The sequence below is a fragment of the Ochotona princeps genome, chromosome 11, assembly GCF_030435755.1.
Source record: "Ochotona princeps isolate mOchPri1 chromosome 11, mOchPri1.hap1, whole genome shotgun sequence".
NCBI classification, from domain to species: Eukaryota; Metazoa; Chordata; class Mammalia; order Lagomorpha; family Ochotonidae; genus Ochotona; species Ochotona princeps.
This window is the reverse complement of record NC_080842.1, coordinates 59253583-59275070: the sequence shown is the minus strand read 5'-3', so window position 1 is coordinate 59275070 and position 21488 is coordinate 59253583.

The following is a 21488-nucleotide window of genomic DNA, read 5'->3' as shown; positions in this document are numbered from 1 at the left end:
CTCTTCTGGGGTGTTTACCTGCATCTTGCAAAGCACAAATCCTCCAGCCAGAACGTCTCCACTGCCTGCTTCACCCTCGCGGACCACATCAACCTGGCTTGTTTTTTTTTTTTTTTTTTCCCTCTCCTGAATTTAAGAGCCTTGCAGACACAAGGATCCTTTTAGCTTTTAACATATTTAATAATTTATTATTTATCTGATATTTTTGTAAATGTATTCCTCAGATCATGCCTTGCATCTGCAGTTTCCAATTTGCACCTGCCTGACATAGTGGATATTATAGTGCCTTGATGCCGCGAAGGCAGGGTTCCCTCTTTCAACACTTTTTTTTAGCGTCCTAATGAACTTCTATGCTTCATTTACTCAAGGAGACGTTCTGCTCCCCCTTTAACGTTTTCCTGCTCACAGGCATACAAATCATATGTGTCACTAATACCGTGTTGATTTTTCCCTGGCTTGGTGCTTTTTCTCCTTTTTTTTAAAAGCATGTTTGCCCTTCAGCCTGCTATTAACCAGGTTCTTCCTACTTTGAAAAACTCACTCTTTTAAATTTCATCACTCAGTATTTCCTCGGGGATTTTACCCTTTATTAAGAAGTCAAAACCAATTTTGGAGCAATCATAGATACCAAATGGTCTCATGAATCTTTTGTATCCTTCTCGGCTCTGGCACAGGAGCAGGCTCAGAGCAGGTGGCAGATCCCAGTGGTGAGGCTGGTTGGTGTACTGGTTCAGCACGCAGGTGTGTGGTAGGTTGCAAGGTGGATTTGGTCCCACCTTGCATGCGTGACCTTCAATCTGTATCCCAAATGCTCTGTGCCCAGGCGCTTCACGCATCCACTGCCCACCATCACCCAAAGCATGCCGCAAGTTCTCAACAGTAACTCACCTTCTTTGGCTGCCGAACTCGTTGTAAGCCATGGAGAACTGAAGCGACTGTCACAGATCAGATGTCCACCTCCTTCCTTCCCTCAAACCCAGGTAAAGGGACGCGCTCCAGTGCTCTAGGCCCACTGGGAGCATCCTCAAGGCTAGCATCTGTGAGCTAGGATGGACCTGCAATCCCTGTTCTCCAACCTTCCCCATTTATGTCAGAACTCGCCTGCTCTGTGTGTCTGAAAGACGGCCCAGGTACCGGTTGGTGCAGAGCCTGTGTAAGACTGGAGCGGCCGCGCTGTCTCGCCTCAGGTGGCAGAGGCAGAAGTGCCCACTAGGGGGCGAGCATGGTCATTCTTTGTTCTCTGTGGTGGGTCAGCCCCAGCTCTAGGGAAGGAAAGTTCCTGGGCCAGTGCACATTCCTTTCCAGGCCCCAACCCAGAGGTGGCATTCTCTCCATCTTGTGCCTAGGAAATGTGAGCCCCAAGGGTTTAGTCAGTCTGCCCAGGATAGCAGGGCTAAGAGGAGAAGCCAGAGTGGGAGGCCGACTTTGCTCTCTTGGTTTATCTGCCTCCAGGATCCTAGAGAGGGGAGATGAGCAGACTGGGACCCAGCGATGTGTCACGTGCATCTGCCCCAACGAAGGAGCCCAGAGTCAGCTTGCATTTCCTAACATGTGTCCCACAGAGCGCAGGCCCTGAGAGGTGTTCTTTGCACTGGGTTTGGGGGTCCTGACAGTGTACAAAATGTGGCACTCGCTGTTGTCTCCATTCTTTTGTCAAAGGCCCCGTGAAGTGCAGTGGGGCAGACAGCTGGGGCCGTGGTCTTGTGGAAGGCAGCCACCAGCCTGGGCAGCACTCGGGTTATCACAGCCACATGGCATCTTCTAATGCTCATTTTGAGAAGTCCTGATTTGGGAATAAGGGATACTGCAAAAGTCGAGAAATGGGACTTGACACGTGTCAGTCATGCGTGGTCCCGAACGTCTCAGGACAGAAGAAAACTGCTCAAGGCATGGTATTGATGAAAGTCCCGATTTGGAAATCAAACCACACTCAGAACCATAAAGAGACCTAAAGTGTCTGTGTTGTAAAATCCATTTCAGCATGCAAGACAACTTGCACAAGGAGCTTAAGTTTCACGGCAGCCCAATAGTTCACAGCACAGGATGCTGTATCTGGATTTTGAGTTTCTTTTTTAAGATTTATGTATTTATTTGAAAGTCAGAGTTCCAAAGAGGAGGAGAGATAAAGAGATCTTGCCTCTGCTGGTGCACTCCTCAGATGGCCACAAAAACGGCCAAGGCTAGGCCAGGCTAGGCCAGGCAGAAGCCAGGAGCCTGGTCTCCCACATGGGTGGCAGAGGCCCAAGCACTTGCGCCATCTTCCAGTGCTTTTCCCAGGCCATTAGTTAAGTCTCAGCACAGAGACAAAACTCTGTGGGCTAGAAGTGGAGCTACAGGGACACAAACTGGTGGTCATGAAGGGAGCTGGTGCCCCAGGCGGTGACTGGCCAGCCACATTCCATGCTTTCTTGATCTTAAAAGTATACTCACTGTGGCACAGCATGTTAAGTAGCTGCTTACAACACCACCATTCCATATCAGGGTGCAGGGTTCAAGACCCAGTAGCTTTGCTGCTTCTTTTTTTTTAAGATTTATTTATTTTTATTGCAAAGTCAGATATACAGAGAGGAGGAGAGGCACAGAGAAATATCTTCCATCTGATGATTCACTCCCCAAGTGACAGCAACAGCCGGTGATGCGCCAATCCGAAGCCTGGAGCCCAGATACTCTTCCGTGTCTCCCAAGGCTTTGGGCTGTCCGTGACTGCCTTCCCAGGCCACAAGCAGGGAGCTGGATGGGAAGCGGGGCTGCCGGGATTAGAACCGGCACTCATATGGGATCCCTGCACGTTCAAGGTGAGGACTTTTTAGCTGCAAGGCCACGGCGCTGGGTCCAGTAACTTTGCTTCTAATCCAGTTCTTTGCTAACACTCCTGGAAAGGCAGCAAGAGACGGCTCAAGTACTGAGGTCCCTGCCAGCCATGTGGGGGACTCAGTTGGAGTTCCTCCTTGTGTTGGCCTTGCAGCTATTTATGGAATAAACCAGTGGCTGGAAGATTCTTTCTCCTGTGTTTTTTCAAACAAATAAACGGCAGATTTCAGTAGGGGAATGTGAGGTTGTGATCTTGTGGTGTTCACCAACACATGCACACATACCCAGTAGCTTTTGCAGCAGCTGCACGGAATGGTTGAAAAAGTGTAGCCCACAGGGACAGATGGTTAGACTGTGGCTGGCTCCCAGCGCGGAGTTCTCCAGTTCAGGGAGAGGCCAGCAGAGACTAGCAAGGAAGCAGCTGTGTCCCCAGCTGGAGCAGCTGCAAGGACTGACCTTGAATAGACCTCAGTCAGCACCGGAGCACATGGTTTCTGCTGACCTTCTGCCTCAGGACAGCCTCTAGCGGGATGGGACACCTGCTCCTGGGGGCTGCAGAGGCTGCACATCCTCTCATACTCCTCCTTCAAGACAAGGCCTCTACTTTTCCACCCCTTGAATGGGAGCCAGCCCTCATGATTCACTTGACCAAGCAAATGTGGGTGCCGCAGGGCTGGCAGAACTTGGAGGTTATGGCATGAGAAGCACGTCCAGGGAGCCCCGTGTCGGGGTCAGCCCCTCCTCTGGGAGAAGGACCAGATAGGGCAGCAGAGAGGCCCTGTGGAGTTCTGGCTAAGCTCCAAGCCAACAGCCAGCACTGCCTTGGCAGCCATGGAGTGAGATCCCCTTGAGAGGGGACCCACCAGCCCCAACCTCCTTGACCCTGCTAATAACCTGACTCCACTTCCACGAAGTCAAGCCAAAGCCTTGCTGTCAGCCACTACTGAGAGGTCTTTGTTAGACTGAAACACACCCCAGGACCCCAGTTCATTGAGCTGCTGCTATGCGGTAGGCAGCAGAGACTCTGTGCAGGTCTGTGAACTCCCTGCTGTGATTGTCACAATTGTCTTCCACTGTACGAATGTGAGAATGAAGGCTTGGACCCTGGGTGATTTCAGAAGCTCCTCCAAAGTCACACAGCGCCATGGGGTGGATGCTAGTTCGGGCATTTCCCAAAGGTTCATGTTTTAAAGGTCTGGTCCCCAAGGTGAATGGTACTGAGATGGTGGAAACTCAATTCCATGTTGGCATTTAGAGTTGGAAAGCGACCCCCTTAGACTGGCTTCTTGGGGTACTGAACCATGGTGGCTTCATAAGGACGGAGACAAGCATGCGCCTTCCCTCTGGCCTTGCGATACTCTCCAGGTCTCCTCAGGGCCACGAACTGCAACCAACCTGTTTCCTTCTCAGCTTGTCAAGTATCATACCATAGGAGCAACAAGCGACTACACACAGCACCCTATGCTGGCAGCCGCCAATATTTACAACGGTGAAGAAATAAGCAAAAACAAAGATCCACAAAATATGCCGGAGATGTGCTCTCCCTCTGTCTTCAGAATTACACCGCTGCTCCACAGTTTAAGACAAGCATGTTCTCACAATAACAAGATCTTTTCCCAATCCGTGAGCAACTCGCTGGACCCTTGGTGCTGCTCTTGACCAACAGCATTCACAGATCAGCACATACTGTGTGTCAGGCATGGTTACAGAGGTTTCACCTGCCAGGGAACCACAGGCACATTTCCTTACAAAGTACATTTACTCCAAGGTTTTCATTCGATCACGAGAGCAGATGCTTCTCCTGGGAAACCAAACAGGACCAAATTAAGCAACAAATAATTAATATTTACCAGGCACTGCCTAGGTGCTTCAGAAACACTCATTCTTGCTTTCCCCTCCCCATTGGCTCACTTGTCCCCCTTTGCTTTCCGAGCAGTTTGTACTTGTTTCCCCTCGTGAGTCCATAAGCTTCTCTTGCATACCAAAGGACTTAAGCAGTTCTTGGGAAAGAACAGGCAAGCACTGCTGGTGAGAGACGGCTGGGTGGGGAAGATGAAAGGACCATATGTATAGTTAAGTGATTAAGAACGGGCAATGTTCATAGAATCGCCCAGTCTTTATTACATTCTTGATTATGCCTTTGTGGGCCAAGCACTTAACTTTTTCTCACGAGGATTGTGTTACTTCCAGAGAACTGCCGGGAATGAAACAATGAACAGGACAGGTCTCCATAGTGGCCAACACATCCCTCAGAAGCGGTAGCGAGGAAGAGAAGAAGGATTGGAAGGATGCTGATGAGAGTGAAGAGCCAGAGGAAAACAAGAAACAGAAAAACAGCATCGGGGGCCCAGTGCAGTGGCCTAGTGGCTAAAGTTCTCGCCTTGAACGCGTCAGGATCCCATATGGGTGCCAGTTCTAATCCCGGCAGCTCCACTTCCCATCCAGCTCCCTGCTTGTGGCCTGGGAAAGCAGTCGAGGACGGCCCAAAGCTTTGGGACCCTGCACCCGTGTGGGAGACCCGGAAGAGGTTCCTGGTTCCCAGCTTCGGATCGGCGCACAACTGGTTGTTGCGGCTCACGGAAGATCTTCCCCTCTGTCTCTCCTCCTCTCTGTATATCTGACTTTGTAATAAAAAATAAATAAATCTTAAAATAAACAAAACCGCTTTGGGAAAGATCATCCAATAAACACCAAGAGAGAACAAAGACCCTTTCATAGTATTCTCCCGTCCCAGGTGCTGACCCCTCTGGGACTCTCACCATCAAGCCAAGAGGTCATGCAGCCCCTAGCAGGTGGGGTCTGAAGGGAAGGTCTTGGGATGGAGGGAAACCACCAGGACGGGGCCTGGACCAGTAGATGGAGGACGAAGACCTCAGACAGGTCCTGCGAGGGGCACTGTGCCTGAAGGATAGAGCACTGCGCCACAGCGAACCAACAGAGGGAGGGCAGCAAGGGCCAGTCACCGCTGTAACTCCTGCATCCCATCTCAGTGTTGGCTGGAGTCCCAGCGTCTCTGCATCCCACACAACTTCCTGTTACTGTATCCCGGGAGGTGACAGGTGATGGCTCAAACATTTAGGTATCTGGTACCTGCATGGGAAATATGGACAGAGGGCTGGCTCCTGCAGCTCTGGCTAGTGCAAGCTTTTGGGGAATGAATCAGTAGACTCATTCTCTCTGTGCGTTGCTCTTCAAATACAGGAAAACATATGAACACTATACATGGAAATGTGGGTTGCAGTGTCAGAGGGGCAGTATGTTATGGAGGTGGCCATAACAGAAACTTACTGACCTCTGAGGAAGACCACTCTGCTCTGTGCGAAAGGATGACGGCTCAGTAGCTCGGCTGTCACCCCACACTCGCCAGCTGTGCACTAGTGGCTTTACCCTCCAGGCAGGAAATGGATCAGAGACACTGAAGAAGCCACCCAGGATTGCACAGCTCTGCAGAGAGCAAGCACAGACCTGACTCCCCCTGGCTAAATTTGAACCAGACATAGGCAGTACTGCACATTTCTTGTGCTGTTTCAAATGAGCCCAGGGTCAAAGTTGCAAGGATACAGATCTGGGCCCAGCAGAAAGATTTCTGTCAGAATTAGGGCTGATGAGCCCAGTGCGAGAGCCCAACTTGTTAATCCTCTACCTCCAACAACCAGGATCCCTTATGGTCACCGGTTCATGTCCTGGTTGCTCCATTTCCCATTCAGCTTCCTGCTTATGGCTTGGGAAAGCAGTGCAGGATGGACCAAAGCCTTTGAACTCTGTTCCCACATGATAGACCTAGAAGAAGCTCCAGGCTTCAGATCAGCTCAATTCCCGCGGTTGTGACCATTTGGGGAGTAAAACAATAGATGGAAGAGCTTTCTGTCTCTCCTTCCCATAAAATAAATAAATATTTGAAAAAAAAGAATTAGGACTGATCCTTAGGGCGGGCGTTGTGGTAGAGGGTGTGTCGGTTAGTGAAGTCACAACTCGGGATGACCCCATTAGATTTCAGATAGCTAGTTCTGGTTCCAGCTACTCCACTTTGCACCTGCTCCCTGCTAAGACAGCACATGGTGTAGTTGGATTCTTGGCACTCACATGGCAGACCTGAATGAAACTCTAGGCTCCTGGCTTCAGCATGGCCAGTTCTGGCTATTTCAGCCATTTGGGGACTCAAGCAGCAGGTAGACCTGTCTCTTTGTGCACATATCTCCATTTTCAATGAATAATAATAATAATAAATGTAGAGGGCCAGATTTTTCCCCAAAGAAGGTGACCCTCTACACTGCAGCAACCCTAGGAGAGGTTGAGGCACCTGCTGAGTACAGAATGGATGTTTTGCAAGCTTGCTCACTCTGTGGCCACTATCTATCCTTTTCACACCAAGCAACACAATCTCCATGTCAGGTGACTCCCTGCCCCAAGGCCAGGGTCTGAAATCTTTCTTTCCCAGCCTCCCCCAGAACACCAGGCTACAGAAGTGGGCTCCACTTCACAAAACAGTTACAGAGTCTGTGTTGCTGAAGAAGTTGCGCTTGGAGCAAGGTAGTGGCCACAAAGCCTGCCCCGTGGCATGATGCTGGTGACAGGGGTGATCCGTGAAGTCAGGTTCCTGGCCCAGAAGCAGGTTTGCTTGCGGCTTGGTGGCACCCTCCTCCACGGCCAGATCCAGTCTCCATTGTGTATCCTGAGCCATGCTCCTCCCAAGTCCCTAATGTGCCCTCTCTGCATTCCTCCTCAGCCTCAGCCCCCATAGGCAACTTCAGCAGCTCGCCATTTCCAACACAGACCAAAACAGGTGCTGGAGATGGGATTTCTATGTTGTGTGGGGTTACACACACACATTATAGCTTTGTATTGGAAAGTGACTTGGAAAGCTTGCTGGGCACCCTGGTTAGGGTCTGTATTAGGCTTCTCCTAAGAAACAGAACCAGCAGGAGGAATGGGGAGCCACAGAACATGAGGGAGAGAGGAAGAAAGGGGAGAAGGTGCAGGAACTGCTCTCCTGATTCTGGAAACGGACAAGTCTGAAATCTACAGGCTGGGCACCCAGGGAAGGGCTGCATTGGGTGGCAGGAGTGTCTTCTACGAAAGTCACGTGCTTTCCCTAGAGGCCATTGACTGTCTGAGGGCCACTCTTAGGGAGGAGAATCAGGACCTCAACATTCATGGGCAGGTGTGCTGAATCGCAGAAACATCTAGAATCACGGCAGATGATGCATCTGGACACTCTGGCTGGCTGGATTTACACATCACTAACCTGAACTGGACCTCTGCCGAGCAGTGTTACAGCCCTAGGGGGAGGAGAAGCACGCGACAGCAAGCAAGGAGACGCAAAGCACACTGAGCAGGAGACCACTCCCCACACTTCCCTCACCCCCACCGCGGACGGTTGCTCTTATTGGATGCTCGAGTGTTTTTAAGAAAATCATTTGTAAGGGTCAAGAAGCAATCATTTCTACTGTCCAACAAGATGGTAAGAGGTTTTGGATCCATTTGGTGCTGTTTACTTTTGAAAGAAGATGACAATATTTGGAAAGATACAAAGAAAAGGTAACCCTCACGATCACCCCAAGGCCAGCCCCGAGGGGCACCCCGAGTGCTGTTTTTGTGAATGTTCCGTGTTGAGCGCTGAGATACACAGAAGACAAGAGCAGTGAGATTAGCTGCAGCTGGTTGGGCCCAGCACTTTCAAATACATAAAATTCTACAGCTTTTTTTGGGATTTTGCTTTCAGTTTTTCCCTATCTGCTAGGGCACTTCATAAAGTTTGTGAAAAAAAAAAAAAGAAATTTGAATGAAAGCTCAACGTAGTGTAATAAAATTAAAATCCATAGAGACAAGAGATCTTTCACAACTTCGTGAAAAACTGTGGCTAATGGAAAAAACTGTACATAGATTTCAATATTTTGCATCAAAATACAAACTTGTAATTCCACTTTTCGGTGGATTTTTGGAAGTCTCTTGACTTGCACATGAGTGTGGGTCCCTGTTAGACGAGTCTGAAAGCCACTGGAATACAGCAGGAACCCTGCTCACCAGGAATGTCTGAACAAATTTCACTGATGTGTTAGGATCTGTGACAGAGCTATGAGTCAAGTATATGAGATCACAGATGACATCAATTTCTTCTGCTGGGGGTGGGATGGAGAAACTGGCTGGAGTGCCACTCACTGTCTGGGTGAAGTCCCCAAGCATGTGTAGGATTTGGGTGTGGTTAGCGTAAGGAAGTACCCTGAAAATACAGCGAGTTTTAGGACTGCTGATTTTGTTCCTGAGTTTAGAGCCTCTAAGGAAGAGTTGAGAGAATGGGCTGTAGGGGCTGGTGTTATGATATAGCGAGTAGTCATTGCTTGCAGTACCAGCATCCCACATGAGTGCCAGTTCGAGTCCCAGCTACTTTGCTTCCAATCCAGCTCCCTACTAATGGCCTGAGGAAGCCGCAGAGGGTGCTCCAACTGCTTGGGCCCCTGCACCCTTTTGGGAGACCCAGTGAGGTTCCTGGAATCTGGCACTGATCTGGCTCAGCAGCCTCTTGAGAAGTCAATCAGTGGATGGAAGACCTTCCCCTCTCCCCACCCCCCCACCTCAACTCTGCCTTTCAAATAAACTGCTTTTTTTTTTTTTTTTAAAGGAAATAGGGTTAGATTTGACAAATAAATAGTGAGCCTGGCGGCGTGGCCTAGCGGCTAAAAGTCCTCGCCTTGAACGCCCCAGGATCCCATATGGGCGCCGGTTCTAATCCCGGCAGCTCCACTTCCCATCCAGCTCCCTGCCTGTGGCCTGGGAAAGCAGTCGAGGATGGCCCAATGCTTTGGGACCCTGCACCCACGTGGGAGATCCGGAGGAGATTCCTGGTTCCCAGCTTCGGACTGGCGCGCACCGGCCATTGCAGCTCACTTGGGGAGTGAATCATCGGACGGAAGATCTTCCTCTCTGTCTCTCCTCCTCTCTGTATATCTGACTTTGTAATAAAATAAATAAAATCTTAAAAAAAAAAAAAAAAACAGAAATACTAGGAGCTAGCAAGTTCCACTTGAGTATGCCCACAAATTCCCATGTACAGAGCCAATCCTTTATTTGGCAAACCTGTCAGTGTCAGCTTATCCATTTACACAACAGATAGCTGAACACACACGAGGCAGAAACACCTTTCTAAGATCTAAAAACAGAGGTCTTATTCTTAGGAAGCTTTATTTTAGTCTCACTGAAAATTCTGGTATGACTGAACACATTAGGGACTGCTAAAAAAAAAGCTATTGAATTTGACATGGGCTAGACAATTATCAAGTACTGAAAGAAATGGTAAAAATCTGGCATTTTGCTTTGCTGGTGTTGAACCTGTAGATTCTAGAAGAAACAAGGTGTATTATATTCCAGAGTATCGCTTACGCAAGCTGAACAACACTGGTCAACTGGAGGACCAAGACTGTAAAGTGAGCACTTACCTGAGGCAAGTTAGGGACTTCCGGTACAAAATGTGAGGCATTTACTCCCAGGAACAGGAACGTGCAGGCTCTGCACAAAGCGAGCAAGTGCCTTCTTTAACTGCATGTGGAGTGCCTTAAAAGCTGCATGCTTGCCCCAGCCTGCCTGATGGCTTCAGACCAAGGCACGCTTTAGGCTGAAACATGGAGAAAGTACATTTTTAAAGACTCACCACTTTATCAGCCAATCAGCTGGCTGCAATCTTTTTGGAAAGGTGAGCTTCCACTATGTCAGAAACAACTTATCAAATGAGCATTTATCTATGGAGGCCTTCATGTGGATCGTGCAGTGTTGGGAGGGGTCTGTGAGCTAACTCAGTGCTGTAGTCCGTGACTGAAATCCCAACCCCTAAGACTAGGCCAGGAAGCACAGCAGGGACTTCCTCGATGTATGAGCAGCTGGAGCAGAAGATACTCCAAGGCTGCACAGAGCAAGCCAGCTGGTTCAGTTTCCGCTCCCCTAGAGGCAGACCCACAGCTGGCTGCTGAGGACCATATTTCATTTGAAATGACCCCTGGAAATAGTGGTAGGGAGTTGGGGACAGGAGAGGGCGGGAACCGACAGGAGCCAATTAAAGGAACTTAAGCAAGCACCATGTGAGAGCCTCTGTGCTCCACCTGCTGTGCATGGAAACCACCCTAACCAAGGGGTGCAGGCAAGGTGCTCATTCCCAGCCTGTTGTAGGAAGGTTTCATGCAGCCAGGCTCAGACGAGGAGCCCAAACGGTTACTACCCGACAGCCCATATGCGTCCCCAGCAGCATCCCAGAACATATCAAGAGTTGTGCTGCAGCCTGGTAGGTGTGGGGCCAAACAGTGGAATGGCAGAGGAGCATGTGGGAAATGAACAGATGATTCATTGAAATGAACAGATTCATTCATTCAAATGAACAGATGAATATTTCCCCTGGAACCCAAGGAAGATTATGTAACAGCCCTACGGCCAAGGTACCATGTGGACACCTTTAGAGCCCACTTCAATCCCCCTACTGACTGCTCACTGGGGAAAGTCCAGGTGAGCCACCTTCTTAGAGCTAGTGCTTCACCCTTGCCCTCGGACCAGCACCCAGCAGCTCAAAACTCCACAATTATAGTCTTAAGCTGTCAGCCTTGAACCAGCACCACTGTTTCTTCAGTTGCATTGTAGAATGGGGTTCAACTGCTAATTGGCAACCTGTGGGACACTGTAATCCAAGCCTCCTATGATTTCAGCGTCCTTGACTTCGGCAGCAGCAAGCAAAACAGCAGGGTAAGAGGTGTGTGTTATTACAAGCAGGTCCCCTCAAGCACATGACATTCAGAGAACCAAGCAGAAGCACGGGCAGTCCTGTGGGTATGGGGTAGGAAGGACATGGGGAGAGGGGCCCCAAGTACTTACCACTGTCACATTAGAATGTGAAGCAGGGTGTGCTTTATACCTAGGGCTGCTGTAACATGACCACAAACTACAGGGCTTCAAACACCACACATTGGTATCTGCCAGTTCTGCATGCGGGAGGCCCCAAATGGTCTGCACACTTGATACGGCAACGTGGGGAGATGCCATGTCCCTGCACTATTCTCAGCACAGGGCCAGCACCTTCCATCGAAGGACCCTGGCTTTGAGGAGTGGACCAACAAGGGAGACAGCTGAGCAAACCGTGAGAAAATTAGGTTTTCAAAAGACCCAAGGGACCCCCAGAACTAGATAGGAAATGTGGGAGGAAGTCACTTTTCAAGCCTCACTGAAACTGCAGACCACCATTCTTCCTGGCTCTGCCTCGTGACCCACTTATTTCAACACAAGCCATGATAACAATAATTATTCAGCACTTGATCTGGTGTAGGGACTGTGCTGCCTTCCAGTTTTACATAATTTCATATTCAATACAAGTGTATGAATTAGGTGCAACCCTCATTTTACACGAAAGAAAAGTGAGATCAAATAACTTCCTCAGCGGACTCAGGATTTGAATTCAAATCTGACACCCGAGCCCAGGATTTTTAACCCAGTGGTTCTCAACCCTGGATTCATATCAGAAACAAATGCGAATTTGAGTGCAGGTGAGGGTGAGGCTGGGAGCCACTGTCTCAACAGTATTAAGAAGCCGTCCCCTTACACCAACAAAGTCAAGTGCTCTTACTACACGATTGTCCACAGAAACTCACACATACACACAGCTGCAGAATATAGCAAGATGGATTCGTGCAATGTGGTAAATGATATTCTTAAGCAATTAAGTGTTGCCAACTTTGAGCTATTCTCACTAGTCAATGCACATGAATATATTTGGCTTGGCAATTTCAAAAAGCTGAATTTGAAAGGTGTAGTATTTTAACTCACGGCTTTTAACTTTCAGCTGCTGGGGACTTTTCTTTTTAAAGATGTGATATGATAAATCAGGAAAATCAATCAAGCAATTTGAAACACATAATTCTGTTAAAACAAGTCCAAATTAGAGTGAGCTAAAATTTTCAAATTGCTAGGAGCAGCCCTCTAATCTGTCAGGGCTCTGTTTGAAATGACTTGTTGCAGGTCAAGGTACAGTGGAGAGACCTTATTTTCCCTGTTAAATACAGGGTAATTCTCAGCTGGACAGCTGATCAGCAAGTGCATATTCCTATCAGAACCTGAAACTGCAGCTGCACCTGGCAGTGTCTGCTGGAGCCCTAGGAGGGCACTTGGCACCCACACTCCTTTCCCAGTCACGTGCCTGGAGACACTATCTCAGCTTTTGTGTATCTTGCACAAGAGGAATTAAGAGTTGTCCCCAGAGCCGAGTCGGGTTTAACTGAGAACTGCTACCAGTGGTTTAGCGCAGTGCTAGGCAAAGAACTCACTAAATAGTATGCGCATCTTCACTCTATCTGGTAATATTCACATGTGGGTCACAGAAATGGGGCTTGACTGAAACATTCCTTCGAAAGGTCTTGGTACTGTCGTCCATGGAGTTGACTCCCACCATAAGCCTGACTGGGTGAGGCGCATGCACACTAGTGCCCAAGCCCTGGTCAGTATGGTCTATTAGTGTAAGGCCAGACAACCTCCAGGTCTCATGGATTTCAGTCCCACCAAGGGTCAGCTTTACAATTCTTCCTTCTGAAATGCTGTTGCTGCAACTTAACAAGAGGCATGTGCTTTCACAGATCCCAACTAGAATGCCACTTTGTTTAGGCCCTTGTCATACCTAACTTCCAAGTATAAACCTACCAAGTATAAACCTACCACATGCCCCCCAATATCTGAAGTATCTGGATAACACTAATGACTGCCAGAGGAACCTATCAGTTCACAAAGCATTTGTCAAAGATTGTGACCCAATAATTAATTCATTAAAAGCAACAATTCAATTATAAGGTATTGGTGAACACCAAGGCACATAGGCAACACATGCAGGCAACTCTAGCCGCTCCTGGAAGGGCAGCAGGCCCACGTGAGATGAAAGGGGTCTGCTCTGCTGCCCCCTTGAGGCATGGGTCCTCTTGTGTTGTGTGTGGGGGGGTTTACATTCATGTTTGGATTAAAACCTATTTTACACATAACTTCTCAATGAAGGGCAACTGTATTTTCAAATACAACCTTGTCATCTTGCAGCTGAGAAAGCGGCCATGTGTTCTCATTGCAATGGTCCAGGCATTTAATTTGGACTGATGGCTATTTCTGTTTAAGACCAACTTGAGCCTGATCCTCCATGAGAGATGTTACTGTCCCCCCTTCTCTGATAGTTGAGAACATGTGCAGCTCAGCAGTCAAGCAACAAGCACTCGGAACAATGAAGCAACTTAAAATCTTCATCTTTTTAAGGCAACTTACTGCCCGCAGGGGACGGCTAAGCTGCAGCTTAAGAACTGTGTAGCTCTCCCCAGCTGGTCCCTGTGCCAGAACGTTTCAATATAGTGGGTCAATATATTTCAAATTACAAAGCAGAAAGCTTAAATCAGTCTTTCATTCTTTAGGAAGCCCCCACGGCTATCCTGGCAATAGTGCTCTGGTTTCAGATCCTGACCACTGACTGAGTTCAAGGCTTTGAGGCAAGCAGGGTAGAGGTGGTTTATCAACCCTGCTTAAATTATGCCAACAGAACGCAAGTAAGATTTGCTAAACCACATTTGTCAATTACATCAGGGAAAGCTTACTAAACTGTCACTTATTTGACTACACTAATCTTTTCTATATCTGTTTAAGCAATTCATTAGGCAGCATAGTGCTATGACCTCAATTCTTTCGACCGTAAGAGGGATTGGTCAATTTCTCTACATAGCAATTTCTGAGATGGAGGAGGTAAAAGCGCAGCTGTACCATCTGGAAATAGGGAATCCCAGGGTGGGACAGAGCAGAAAATGCAGAGGAACACTGATGTGACTGTATTTGCTTGTTTGTTCAACTGAAGACAAGGACAAGCAGGGTGGCAAGTGGAGAACTCAGTTCCTTATATACAGCCTGGGTCTTCTAAAAAGGACTTGTCTATCCCACGCATCACAAGGGTAACAGAGATGGGATGGCCATGAAGTTCTGATGAGGTCATGTACACTAAGGGGGGAAGCATGCTACAGAGAAGTTAATCCCACCTTACTACATCTTGTCTTGAAGGTTTCAAACCCAATTCTCACAATCCTGGACCATGGGAGGCTGATTGGATTGCATAGTGCTTCATTTCTCTTGACCGGGCTAACGCAAACACTGCACCTCCTACATTAATGTTCAAAACTGGTAGGAACAAATCAAAACTGCAGATGTGTGTACTTACAGATTTTGCCTAAACAAAGGAAAAAACCTTTGTTCCTATACATCTCAGGCAAATCTAATGAAAAGGCAATGAACTTCCTCTTCTGTTGTGAAGAACTAGAGCTTCATTGCCTTACTGAATGCTAAACAAGTGATGAGGAAAAAATAATATGAAATTAACAACTTAAAATTTCCATACTTAAGTCACTAGAATGAAAAACATCAAGTTTCAGACCTGCATTATCTTAATATCCTCAGCATAGTTCCCACCAGTCTATTTATTGGGGAATCCAAGAAATTGAGTGGGTCTACCAAAACCCACTAGGTATGTACTGCATGGAAAGGGAAGGCCCCCGTCTACAATAAAGACAAGTAACCCTGAACAATACGTACGTGGCCAATGCGGGGTCTTGATCTTCCTGCAAAGGTCCCTTTCAGGGCCTTCCCCATTTTTTTTGACAGTTACCACACCTGCAAAAAGAAACTATTCTTCTGGCCCTCTCACGCCACAAAAACAAAACATACAGTTTTTAAGTCAGAGCTAGATTCTTGCTTTGAATTTTAAAGAATCATTCAAGTTAAAAACTAAACAGGTTGAATCAGAGTTAAGTCCATCACCAGTGCAAACAAAAGTTGATTTCTAAAACTAGTAGAAAATTCAAATTGACAGATCATGCAAAAAGCTCTGGAAGTAGCAACTTTTCTATATGAATATCCTGGTAAATGCTGAACAGTGTAAGTGTTTATTGCTTATATTCCAAGAAGCAAAGAGGCTGGAGAGAAGCGGATGGTATATCCAAAAGCTATAACTATCTAAACAATTTCAGGGCATAGGGGACCTGCATGGGAATAAACCACCAACTATCAATTCAGTCCTTCTATTTTTTTTTTTTAACAATTGTTGGATTTATACTAGTTTTCAGTGAAACTTTGTCCATGCATACAGAGTGAAGATATTTCCCCGAGAACTTTTGATCGGAAGGTGGAACTTCAGGGGAAAAAATTCCTTGAATCAGATCTTCTATAATGGACACACTTTAACCACAGCATTCACACATTTTACTATGGATTCCAAACGCTTATCTCAATAGAGGCAATGCAATTAAACTGCCTTCACTCAAAATACTGACAGAATGCACCCACCCTATTTACTTGCCACTGATAAGTTATGATACGAGGATCCAGAATGTCTTCCACACTAAGGGGCTTATCTCAAAGGCTTTCGTGCACAGCTTAAAAAAAAAGAAAAAAAGAAGAAAAAGGGCTGCAATAGCGCATTTAGAAATTATGGTATTTAAATTAAAGGGAGAACATGATGGAATTCAAAAGGGGAAACATGAAGAACTGCCACTCACCCAAGCAAATTCATAAAAAAAAAGCCCTATTCATCAAAATATAAAATGTCAAAGACTAACTGCGAAAGTAAATTCTATAGGAAACCCAATGACCATGAAAAACTGCTGTTTTCTTTGTGTTGTCCACATATAATTTACCGACAATAAAAAAGACCGACAGTGTTTGTAATTATTAACTGGACAAAATACTCGACACAAAAATTTACGTTTTCTACATCTCACACCCCTATGAAAGTATTTAAAATATGAAATGGATACATGTTTTTTAGGTTATCTTTAAAAAAACCGGTTGAAAACAATGTTTGCTCTATGTGAAAGACAGATCAACAGAAGGAAATGGACAAAAGGATCTCTCGTCTAGTCCCTAGAGGACAGCAATGGGGCTGGTCCTGGCTTAACTCAGACGTCCGAAACACTGCCAGTCTGCGTTGTCAATTCAGGAGTGAAATGCAAATTACACATGAATTTCTCGATACATTTTGTTACTGGAAAATTCAGTGGATTCTTTCCTCAGCTTATTATAGAAATAAAAAACCGGGAATCTACTGCAGACAGAAAAGTTTGTGAAGGGCCCAGATGAACAGGGAAGGGGAAAAGCCCCTCCCCAGAGAAATCCAGGAGATGGTGTGCTTTTCAAAAAAAGGAGGGACAAAGGTTTGAGGAAGGGTCTTATGACTTTCAGCGTTCTCTGACCCATCCTTGTTGGCCGGGAACCTACAGGTAAGATGTTCCCATTGGTGGTCTCTTAACCAGCTAGGAAATGGGTGGGCAATGCTTGTGCCACCCACATAAAGGTATGGCCAAGACTTCAGCAGGCCTGGATGGTTTCACATTTCAATATATCCAACATATCCTTTCTCCACATTTTGCTTCAAATATCTTCTGGAACAGAATCTGGGAAGGAAAGCATGCAGCTTCTGCTAGTAACCCACACGTATTCTTAAATACTGGCTCTGTGCATCAAGTCCATTGCTGCTGGACAGCAAACAGCAGTGGAATGAATAACTTTATCATTATTTACAAAACATGCTCTACACACTATACACAAACCTACCCTTGGGCAATTTGATTACTAGTCTAGTGAGTAAAAAAGATCTAAAAATGGAAGAAGTTGTATCACCACCTACAAGGGGAATAGCACTATAAACGGTAAACACACAGGTGGACAATGTTACATTTTTAAAATTTTTGCTGTAAAGCTATCACATGTAGAGCTAGTGCTACCCTAGGGACAGTGACATGAGACATGGATCCAGCCCTTAAGCAACTCAAGTCCCTTGCAGAGGAAAACAATGTTAAATGCTTGAACAGACTCCAAGGTCAGAGATGGAAGACAATCATCAGGATGATCCCAAGTTGAAAATGGCAGTTGGCAAAGTGAACAGAAATATTACTAACCACCTAACTGACCAAATGACTTTTGGATTAGGCTCACTGAAGACTAACCATATAAATACTCCATTTAAAAAATAACCTTCCCATCCAGCAACCTGCTTGTGGCCTTGGGACGCCGCACCAGCATGGGAGACCCGGAAGAGGTTCCTGGCTTCAGAACAGTACAGCTCCAGGCATTGGGGCCACTTGGGGAGTGCATCAATGGACGGAAGATCTTACTCTCTCTGCATCTGACTTCGCAATTAAAAAAAGGAAGTACCTAACTAGACTAAGTGCTAACATATAATGTGTCCAATTTTCTAAATTTGGAAAGAGGACCACAACCTTAGAACCATGCATGCACCCATTCAAGGACTGAACTAGGCTCCATAAGGCCAATCTCTCCTGGCACTCATGTAAGAGGAAATGGCATCCTACCACTGGCAAAAAGCGCTGGGCACAGGAAGCAAGCCAACTCGTCTGACAAATGGTTTTGTGACCATGAACTTCAGTTCTTATACCTAAGGTCTCTCTTCTGCTGGCTTATGCTCCAAGTACATGTAACATCCACAGATGGTCCAGAGAACTCGACCAGGATCTCCTGTGAAGGTGTCAGGAGCCTGAGCATTTGAGCCACCACCTGCTGCCTCCCAGCGCAAGACCTGGAATGGACAAGAGCCAAGTCTTAAACCCAGAAACTCAATATGGAGTGCTGAGCAGGGATAGCTTACCTGCTGTGCCAAAGCTCATCCTAGTCTCAGTTCACATTAACCAAGGAAACAACACAATCTGCACTATCAATGTCAGAGTGTTATGGGCCTTGCATAATAGCCTAGTGGCTAAAATCCTTGCTCTGCATGCGTCAGGATCCCTAATGAGCACTGTTTTACATCCCAGCTGTTCCACTTCCCTTCCAGCTCCCTGCTTGTTACCTTCAGATTAGATAAACTCCAACCAATGCAGCCACCTGGGGAGTGAACCAGCAGATGGAAGTTCTGTCTCTCCTCTATGTAAATCTGACTTTCCAACAAAAATAAATAAACCTTGGGGCCTGGTGCAGTGACCTAGTGGCTAAGGCCCTCGCCTTGAATGCACCTGCATCCTATATGGGCGCCGGTTCTAGTCCTGGCAGCTCCATTTCCCATCTAGCTCCCTGCTGGTGGCCTGGGAGGGCAGCTGAGGATGGCCCAAAACCTTGGGATCCTGCACTCGCGTGGGAGACCTGGAGGAGGTTTCTGGCCGTTTGAGTCGGACTGGTGCAGCACTGGCCGTTGCGGTCACTTGGGGGTGAATCATTGGACGGAACATCTTCCTTTCTGTATCTCCTCCTCTCTATATATCTGACTTTGCAATGAAAATATGCATTTAAAAAAAAAAAAGTTGCTATGACTGCTTTTTTTTGTTCACTAGGCTGATAGCTCTTCCAGAGCCTTCAGTATACCTTCCCACATCAAGGCGAAAAGATAACTTTTAGAGATAGCCAAAAGCTACCAGTATGCTTTAAAAGTTTTCTATACCAAAAGGTAACTGATCCTCCATTTATTTGTGCTAGGAAAACAGAAAGTGGTGAAATGTGCACAAAAGAATGCTTTCCTTGTCCTTGACAAACAAATGAACTTACCCAAGGTGACACAAGCGGACTTAGCCGGCGCATCACCTCAGACACATCTAAGCAGTCAGCACTATTTGCACTGCTTCTCTATGGTAATGAAATCTGCAGACTCACATATGCAAATGCTTAGGAAACACCTTTCCGGTTACCAGGCCCGCCCTTCAAGATTCAAAGGGTAAACAGTAAGAGAATGAAAATGTAAACTCTTTCAAATTATGAAATTGTGTCAATGGGTAGTCATGCCTACACATCACAGCGATATAGAAAGCTGAAGTTTTAAAACTATTACCAGCGTACAGAATATTTCTGAAGAATATACACTAAAATAAAAGCATGTTACTGCTGTATACCATTATTGCTTACTACCACAAATCAGAAAGGATATTCTAACCATTACTTAGTTTATTGTCTGTCATTACTTAACAATCAGTGTGCTGGCCAGCAAAGGCAAGTTAACAGGAAGTTTCCTCTGTATACGACTACTAGGTCCTTGCCAAGGCGCTAAACAGGGCTAGTGTCCTGCAGCTGTGTTGTCCAGAATCCAGGGTTAGCACTTGGTAAGAAGTCATTACTTACTATAGCCAAGTGTGCCACTAGTCATTGTCACCCTACGTCACATTTGGCTTAGTCATAATATCCACTTCAAATGACTTAACAATTCATTACACAAACAGCAAATCCATGAGATGAAATGAAACCTCTTATGAAACCCATCATATTTATTAACCAGAGTAGCCCCTGTTCAATGTCACAAATGAGGAACCACAAGAATTCTGGACATAAAGAAAGACCCCTGGCTTCAAATGAGCTTGTGGGTGTAGTTCTCATTGCAAAGCTAAACACACTGAATGTATAAACCTCAAGAAAAACCATTTTGCTAGACAGTTTTTCTAAATAGCAAGATCTTAAAGCATTTACCACCGTACCCCACGCATCCAGCCTGCAAGACCATACCCTTCTGAATCATTCATGCCAAGCTGTGCATCACTTCTGAGGGGCCAGGAACTTCCCTAGCAGCCACCAACATCCAAGTTCACCGGTGATCTAAGGGTATCCCTCTGGCACTCTCCTTTCAAATAATCAGACCACTTTAAATCTTTCATACGCTGATTCTCCTCCTCGACTTGACCCACTGATTACAATAAGCCTGAAGAAACCGTGGGCCTGCAGCTCCCCCAGCTGCCCTTTGTCTTCATGAAAGTCTAAGCTAGTTTTCATTATTTCCAAAGCTAGAAGCACCAAATAAGGCCTCAAGACCACACTTTTCAAAGTGTGCCTAAAATGTAGTCATGCAGCTTCAGTAAAGAGCAGCCATTCTAACACTCTTCTGCTTCAAAGATTTCCTTACTCAACAAGGCCTACAAGCCATGTGAAGAAAGGCAGGCTTGCAATTCAGTTCAGCCAAGTAAAAAGTTAAATAATCCTAGATTTTCTACAGCAAGCAGCACAACCCAGGGAAGCCCAGCACTGATGCCACTATTTGGTTCTAAACAATATATGAGGATCCTAATAAAACCCAGGGGGGTAGGCGACTCTCTGGGATACTTCGTTGTGGTTTTCACACAGATAAACTTAAGCTAAGACCCGAGCTGCTGGCCTTCTCAACTCAAGAATCTTACCCACCAACCTTCCTGTAGGATCCAACAGCATTATCCATTGTCTGTCTTTCTGTCACTCCCTTATTAAAAGCTTTGTATTTGTAATCTCTGCCATTTTTCTGAGTGTTAATTAGGATCCTAATAAGTTACAGCCTCACCTTACAACTGACACCTTACGCTGCTACGCACTCACATATATACTAACTTAGCAATCTGGGAAGACTCTTTCACTGTATAACGATTTCATCTCTTGATCTTCTACTCCTAGGTTTACGTGGTTGAATCTCATTTCCTGAGTTTTCAGTACTTGTCCCCCCCACTGCAATCTCCCTTCATTTTTCCAGGCTGGTTTACTCTTACCCCTGCCTCTAAATCCACCCATCTTTTCTTTGCAGTACAGATTGTGTTCCCATCACATTAACCCGCTTGCTATTCTCTTTACACCAAAAGTCCACCAAAATTGAATTTACAAACCATTTAAGAAAGCAAACAAACCAAAACGGAACAAATACTTTTTCTATATTTAAAAGCTCTCAAAAGACCACACTAAAGAAAATATCA